We start from the raw sequence: 8,117 nt of genomic DNA, 5'->3' as shown, positions 1-8,117 counted from the left end.
ACACACACAGAATTTTAATGTACAATGAGTTAGTTAAGCTTGGACTGTACCCCAAATAATCATCTTGCTAAACCTCCCCAGAGTCCTTAGGCTAGCCTTGCACATAGTGCTATGATAATGGAGGACAGGAGTCATTTATATTTAGCAGGAAGTAATGCCATATATTATTCTCTCACAAGCCTGCTTGAAAATGCTAACCCTGGCACCCATTTGTAAATTGTTCAACCCTCTCTGAAACTGGGACCAAGCAGGCTTGTAACAGAGGAGCTTGCCCAAGGACTGGACTAGAATCTGGGGCTAAATCAGCCTTGATTACAAGATGAGCCCCACCTGAGAGGAATGGGGGCCCAGTGATTCTAATATAAAAGGCAGCAGGCTGCTGTAGGGAAGGGGTGTGGTTGACAGAGCGACTGAGATTGTGATAGCTAGAGGTAGGAGACCTTGCAGTAAGCTGGAGAAGCTCAGGAAATGGGAGAACCTGTATCTCTGGGCTTTGTAGAAGAAGTAGCTGTGAGGAGCAAGATTGGATTCTGCAGAGCCCTGGCCAGATAATTCCTGTGAGTAGGGGTTAAAGAAGGAAAGATGAGTTGAAAACTTTGTGTTTGTTTGAACTTTTGAGTTCTGATTTTTGATGCCCTCTATTGACTGCCAGAGGAGAGCTGCTGAAGAGTGAATTAAAGGATTTTGCTCTGATGGTCACTGGAGACTGAGTTCTTAGAGGGGCCTGAGAGAAGCCAAAATAGATATCATATGGACATGGAAGTGACCGTAAGCACAAGGGGGAATTTAGGAGGCAGTAAGCAGCTACCACACCCTAAGGGTGTTGCTCACTTTTGCAACTGCCACCACGGTGGTATATCGGCGATTGCTGCTACAACTACTGCCATGGGACCTCCAATTCTGAATCCCCCATCCGCACTCCTGATTAGGTGAAAAGTCTTCACTGCCTCCTCCCCAGCGCTGGCCATAAAATCTGTGCATAAGGAGGACAGAAGGCAGGGACAAATCCATTGCTGTATTGAGTGGGAGTGTTGCAGCTCACCTTTCCCACCCTCCCATCAGTGTCTACCTGACTGGTCCCTGCCTGGAGTTTGAAGAGCCTGTATTGGTAGGGAGGTTGGAACTTCTGACTCTTGATCCTTTTTTTCTACGTGTCAAAAATCCTGCTCTGTTGATATCTAGGGATTACGTCCTCCCCTACTTACTCCCTACCAACAAGATGAGACCTCCTTAACCATTTATTCTCCAAACCTGGTCTTTCTGTGCCAGTGAGAGGCTACCTACCCAGACTAAGAACAAGAAGCATCCCTTCCCCAAACCAGCTCACTACCTAAAGGAACCTGCATCCCATCCAGTCAGTCACCCACAGCCACATGCCACAAGATAGCTTACCCGCCCCAGCCAGAGCCAGTTGAGGCCCTAGGACATACAGCTACCAGGTAGGGAACCATCTAAAAGGCACTCCATGATGCTGTACTGGGGAGCAGACAGTATGGTGGATTGAAATGTGATTGTCAAGGCTAAGGTGGTGAAAGGATATGTAGTTTTGTGTGTGGATGTGTGGTGGGAAGAACAGTATGGAATTGATGGATTTTTTTTTTTAGTTAAACAGGAAAAAGTGTATTACATGTATCATCCAATGAGTGAGATACTTTTTTTTTTTAATTAAGTTTTCAGCATATCTCTGCACTGAACCAAATTCTTTGCTCTCCTGTGAAACTCTATTAAAGCCCACACATCAGAGTTTGGCCTCAGGTGTTAGGGACTTTGGCCCAGGTCCTCAAAGGTATTTAGACTCCTAATTTCCATTGAAATGATGATTTCAATGACAACTATTTTTAATTTCCATATGAACTACCAAATAAGGTATTTGCAAGGGTTAAGTGTGAAACCTTACTTTGAATTCCTTGGCGTTTAATTTAAAAAAAAAACAATAAAAAAACATGACACTCTTGTAAGACATCTCCCACTGAGATTACTAATATATATTTTCAACTTTAAAAGCAAAGGTTCCTTATTTTGAAAAACCTGTTAATAAGACTTGCTCTGTGATGGGTTTATTTGGACATTATAAAATCCCTCTTGGGCCATGCAGTGAATAAATGTTCATGAAAACCATATGCAATACTATGTTTATTAACGCCATATTTTTCTAAACTAGTGAAAGACACAAGATGTTGTGGAAGTCACTGAAGGAGGTTTTACCCCAAACTCTTTTGAGATGCAAACCTTTATGCAAACCAGCTCCTTGTGCGCAAGCTAAAATCAGGAACTAATTAATAACAAAATACTAAGAACAACTCATTTTCAAAGAAGTAAAATGTCTTGTCCGGTTTGCCGCAAACATCCTCTCAAAATGAGTCATCTACTTGGGGATTTTAAATGGTGAAGTTAGCTTCAGATTTAAGTATGGAGGAATTAGTATCTTTCCTTCACTGTTAGCATGTTACCTACCTGGGAATTTGTACTAATCATTTGTGGACCATTCCTCATCATAAATCTGTGGTAAAGATTATCCATTCTGTGAGGAAAATTTTTTTCTCACTTGCAGTTTCTCACAGGTTCATGTAGAGGCAAAATACTTTATGCTAATGCACTGAATGATTCCTCTCACTTTCTGATCATTTGTGGGGTGCAAATTCTTATCATTACCTAACTTGACTTAATGGTCCCAATGCCATAATTGCCAAAATATTAGTAAATTTTATAGATGGTGAAATACTACAAGTAAGTTTGGAATAAATTTCCAAATCTGGATCGATGAGCACTAGAGTCATGTAGAGCTTTCATAATTGAATCTTCTGATAGTGTTTTGACACAAAATGCTCAGATACTAAGGTCTGCTCCATGAAAATGCAATATCATTCCCAAGCAGAGTTCCAAGAGGTTCTATACTACTCTAACAAAGTTAGTTACTGAACTCAAGTAATATACTCCTAGGGAGGATTGCAGGGTAATAGAACCACTTCAGTTAAGTGCTTCCATGATGGAATTAATGAGTTACTGTAGCTCCAATTCAGTGTTCCTTTGTGTAATTACATGACTTAGGAAACTTGGTGAAGTGATGTTGAACTTATAATATTCATTTTTTCATCCTCATTTCATGAAGTCTGGTGTGTGTATAGCTCTCAAGTTGAAATCATGTTCCCTTGGTGAATGGTTATAGATGACTTTTATTATATAAATTGAACTTTACACATTTAAAGATCTGCAAGTTAGGGGTACAACAGCTCTATCAGCTTTAAAATTATAAATTGAATGCCTACAAATAGCATTAAGGAAAGGTCCATCCATGGACATTTACCTTCAAATGACATTTAAGGTTCCTCTTCCCACAAAGTCTGCTCTTGCCAAATCCTTCTTGTGATAAGCTGGTATGTGTAGAATCCTAATGGAAGGTGAGACTTGTAGGATAGGAGGGGTGACTGGCCAAACCTCCTTGTATAGTGCATTTTAGAAGTTTGCTTTTCCTCTTATAACTTTTTTTCTTGTTTACCCCACTGGGTAGAAGAGCTAATAAAAAAAAAAAAAATTCTGAAATATATTTTTAAAGAATCCACAGAAATCAAGGAAAAATGAGTGGAATCTGTTATTAACAGAAAGAAATAAAATGTTAATTTCATCTCATTTTCAAGTTATGGCTAGACCACTTAAGGATGGCTATGTGATCTGCAGTAAACATCAAAAATGTAGGGATTTCCCTTAGTGTTCTTGGCCAAAATGTCCACTCTCCATTGTTATTTATTTATTATATTGGGTGCAGTGTGCCTGTTGGCTTTTGCTTTCTGCGCCAGCAGATGGCGGCTTTTCAATGGAGGTATGAGTGTGTAATTTGTGATGCACACTGGGGTTTTTCAAATTGAAGCTTTCTATACACACGGGCAGCATCTATTACTTACTACCTTTTAAAGAAGTAGCTTTCTAGTGGTTGCCACAGTAGGTTAGCAGTTTTTAATAATTACAAAAACTGCCCTGTCCTTGGAAGAGAATATAACTGTTTACCAAATGCTCAGTCTTTAACGGCAACCACTATGCTTAAAAACTAACCATTGCATTAGAGAAACACATTACCTCAGTATTTGCAGGACTCACTACTTCAAGTATAAGGAACCATAGGCTAGCATGGGTATAAATAGCAGTTTAGATAGTGAGCCACAACTTAGGTGAGTACAATAGAGTGCCCTCCACAGCGCTCTATGCACCCAAATAGTGTCTTCCAAATCTACATGCTATTTTTGACAGTGTTCCCCTGCCAGAGCCTTTTCCCACTGCAGAGAGGCTCCTGAAGTACTAAAAGGCTTAGACAGGGTGAAAGCAGTGAGGAAAGGTTCTGGCAGTAAAAAGGCTCAGGCAAGGGGGACCTGCTGGAGTCTTTCCCTGCTGCCTCCTCCTTGCCTGAACGTTCATTGCAGCATATAGCTACACATCTCAGTGAGTGTGGACGCAGCCTGCCTTCTGCTGAGTCTTGTAACTACATGTACCTTACCCCCTGCCCAAAGGGTAAACCAGGTCTAAACAAGACCCTGCCCTAGAGTGCCCACAATCCAAACAGAGAGAGATGTGTGCTTAAGAGTCTAATCTAGTAGCCTTGCTGTAAGTATTAAATGCATTAAAAGCATAAAACTGAAAACACAACGTCCGCGTGTTCAGGTTGTTGGACTACATCAAAAGCCCACAGTGATGGTTCATGAAATAACCTGCCTCTCCAATGGATTCAAGGGACAGCCGCATGTTTTTAAAACTATGATCCAGACCCAACTATAAGCACATGTGGTAGGAAGTTTGAGAATGTCTGTCTGAAAGTAGGAGATGATTAGCAGGGATGGGAAATAGAATTGAGATGATTCCTGGCTGAACAGTCCAGTGCAGGCCTATTGCACTCTTTTACAGTGGATCTTCTTCAGGGTCCCTCTGCTTGTCTCTTATTGAAATTCAAAGTGCTCTCATTTGCCTTATATCAAGTGGCACACACTGCAAATGGACGGTTCTTAGAATTAATTTCAAGTAAAGACACTTCCTCAGTCCATGAGGAAATAGGCAAGGGAGCCCTTATTAGACACATTTAATAAAGCAATGACACTAGTGTGCATGCTGAAAGTAATTTTACTTTTGTTAGCAGACAAGAAAAATAGCTATTTTGCTCCCTTCTTCTGCTGAGTCATTTGGGACATGTAAAATGCTCTCTAGGCCATTTGTTAGAGTAATCATATTTTTCAATGAATGTTCATCCCAGGAGGGGGGAAAAAGACATTTAAAATATTATGTCCTTTGTGATTGAAGGTGTGTTTTGATGCCTTTATTAATAATGCTTATTATAGTAGTGCTAAGGGTCAACCAAGAATGGGGGGCCCTTTGTGCTAGGGACTGTACAAACACAGAGTAATAGATGGTCCCAGCCCTGAAGCGCTTACAGTCTACATAGAGAAAGTGGACACAGGATTGGGGGAAAAGGGGTAGAACATACAAGCAGAAAGAGCACAGTGTGATGGTGGCAAACATGTCAGTGCCATGATTTGTGTGTAATAGGATGGGATAAGCTAAATGGAAATAGAAGGGAAGGTAGTGAGGGAGACAGGGCAGGGGAGAAGTGGATAAGAGGGGCCAGAAGTGAAGTGATGCTGAGGTGAAGAGATGGGGGGGAGGGTGGAAGTCTTTGAGTAGAGCAGGAAAGTCCAGAAAAACTAGAAAGCTCTCAAGGTCCAGAGGTTCCTGCTCTGGTACCTTTTACAATGGTTCCAAATGGTAGAAGTCTCTGGCTGGTTTCCTCCAAGGTCACATGAAACAGAGAGAGAAAGGAGGCATGCCACCTAAGTCCTGGTTTTCCTGGTGGGTGGGTGTGGTCTCCTCTGCACATTTCCGGATCTGGGGATTGCTATGGCTGGGTGGGGACTCATTTTGTCACCTCCCCCTCAGTGCAGCTTTACCTGCTTTGGCTGCTTTTGGTGTTTTATCATGGACTATTTCCTGCTCAACTGAGTACCAGTTTCCTTGTTTCCTCTAAGGCCTGGATCATGTAAACAACTATGCACATACTGAACTTGAATTGAAGCCTGAGACTACAATTTCCTCCTTATTGCTTCTCTATAGGTATTTTTTTCTTCCCTTTCCTGCTAAAATTAAATGTATTAGAAGAAATCCACATGTTTATATTAATCCAGTCAGGATTGTGTCCTCATCTGTGACATGAGTAATAGACTGAGTTACCTCTATATCCTGTGTGGTACTCATGAAAAATGTAGTTACTTCACTTGCACCTATTTCACTACTCTATGATTCCTGGTAACATTCCTACAATTAGCTTATGGTAAATCAAAGGAGATGTGTTAGTACTGTTACTAAAATTCCTTAGCAAACATTTACAAGAGTATATCAAGCCCATTGAATCATAGCTACTCATGAAAACAAATCCTTTTTGGATATGAAAGAAGTCACAATCATTCTTTAAACTGTACAATAAATCTTGCGGCTCTGAAAAGGTTGAAAACTATTTGCATTTGGCAGAGGTAATGAAATGCATCTTAATAAACTTAAATGTTCAGCTTTGTTAATAAAGAACAGCAGAATGTAACCATTTCATGGTGTGATCAGGTGGCTGTTATGAAATTAAGGTTTGGTTTTGAAGTTAGGCGTTCTGGGGATGAAAAAGATCTATTTCCTTGCTGCAGCAAATAAAGCAATACACTTGCAGACGAATATAGCATCAGCATTGTTATCTTGTGGAAATAAACAAGTCACTTGTTTAGTCAGCAAATGCATGCTTAATAAACAATACAGATTACTATAAGGTTTTCTAATTACTGTTAGCTTGATTAGTAAAATACTTTTTACAAAGAGTTTCACTGAACTCAGGAACAATAAAATATAATAGGATCTGTATCTTGGTTGGGTTTGCATGATACTGTATAATTATGTGGAGTTGGTTTTGTCCCAGCAACCCTAGCCAAAGGCAGAATTCTATACATGTAAGTTCTTTTTCTTTTAAGAAATAGATTAGATTTGAAAATAAGTAATTTTCTTGACTTTTTTTCTGTAAAAGAAATGGGTTAACTTGTTGAGATTGTAGACTTTTACTGCATATATTACTGTTTTTAGAAAATGTTGCCATATGCTAATGAAAGCTCCATGGTATTTCATAATTAGTATTCAGTACTCGCTTGTGTCAGGGAGCATTATTGTCCCAATTGAAATGTTTGTTCCCCTAAACAAAAAGAGATCACTTTTTTTCTGCAGTGCTGAAGTTGAAAGTATACACAAAAATGAGTGAAATCTTCTCTATAATGGATCTTGTGTGCATGTTTATTCAGTGTTGCTTGAATAATGTTCTTTGACAAATGTAAACATCACTGCACAAATAAAAATGTCTTCCATATCCAAAAGAGCATCATGTTTACCGCACCTGGCTTTCCTTCCATCGGTGTGTACGCATGCAATAATGATTAGAGATCACGCATTCACTGATGAGGCGTGGGAATGCAGCTATTTAAAATTCTGCTGATTATCACTGTAAAAAAAAAAAAAAAAAAAAAAAAAAAAAAAAAAATCTCTTCACTGAGATTCAGCCTTTCTTATCTGTTAAAATAATTGATGCATACAAATATTTAAACTGATATGCCTGTAACCTTAACTTTAGCCTTTAACCATCATTATTTGGTTAGGTTAAGGCCCGAGGTTTAATGAGTATCAGAAAGTTTAATAAGATCTCTTAACACTTTTTTGGAAAAGAAAAACAAAATGCGTGGGATCCAGCAGCATTAGTCAGCAGCTGCACTTAGCTGCCTCTGCTGACGTTTTAACTCTAGACATGCTAACTAGTAATGAGTAAGCCTTTTATCATTACAAAAGTGGAACTTCTAGATATTGAACAAACCTTTCAGTGAATTGACATGAATCTTGTGCTAGGCCTGAGTGCTGCCAAGCTTTGTCTATTAATTGATATGGTTTCCTACATGCACATACACTGCAGAGGCTCACCTCCACAACAGACTCTAGTTACCAGTGAGCTTGTACATTCTACAACCCAATATATTTTGGGGGCGGCCCTCTTATTTAATCATCTTATTTTTGGAGGGAGATGATGATCCACCTGCCTGTCTCCCAGTTCCGGAACAATGGAAATG

At 39.7% G+C, this 8,117-nt stretch overlaps 1 long non-coding RNA gene across 4 annotated transcripts in view; it reads left to right on the top strand.

The window, feature by feature from the left end:
* The first annotated feature begins 410 nt into the window (after positions 1-410).
* Positions 411-8,117, top strand: part of LOC137149489 (uncharacterized) — an 84,310-nt gene continuing 76,603 nt past the window's right edge. For 2 of the 4 annotated variants that reach the window (XR_010918795.1, XR_010918790.1), the window contains exon 1: positions 411-557. This is a non-coding gene — a long non-coding RNA (uncharacterized lncRNA). Of the gene's footprint in view, positions 1,440-8,117 lie in introns of all 4 variants that reach the window. The other 2 variants (XR_010918787.1, XR_010918786.1) reach the window with 1 other exon arrangement.

Source organism: Emydura macquarii, unplaced genomic scaffold (assembly GCF_026122565.2).
Source record: "Emydura macquarii macquarii isolate MOO-44397 ecotype Brisbane River unplaced genomic scaffold, CSIRO-AGI_Emac_v2 contig_75, whole genome shotgun sequence".
In the NCBI taxonomy this organism is placed as follows: domain Eukaryota; kingdom Metazoa; phylum Chordata; order Testudines; family Chelidae; genus Emydura; species Emydura macquarii.
The sequence above is the reverse complement of the archived record's forward strand: the minus strand, read 5'-3'. Positions and strand labels throughout refer to the sequence as shown.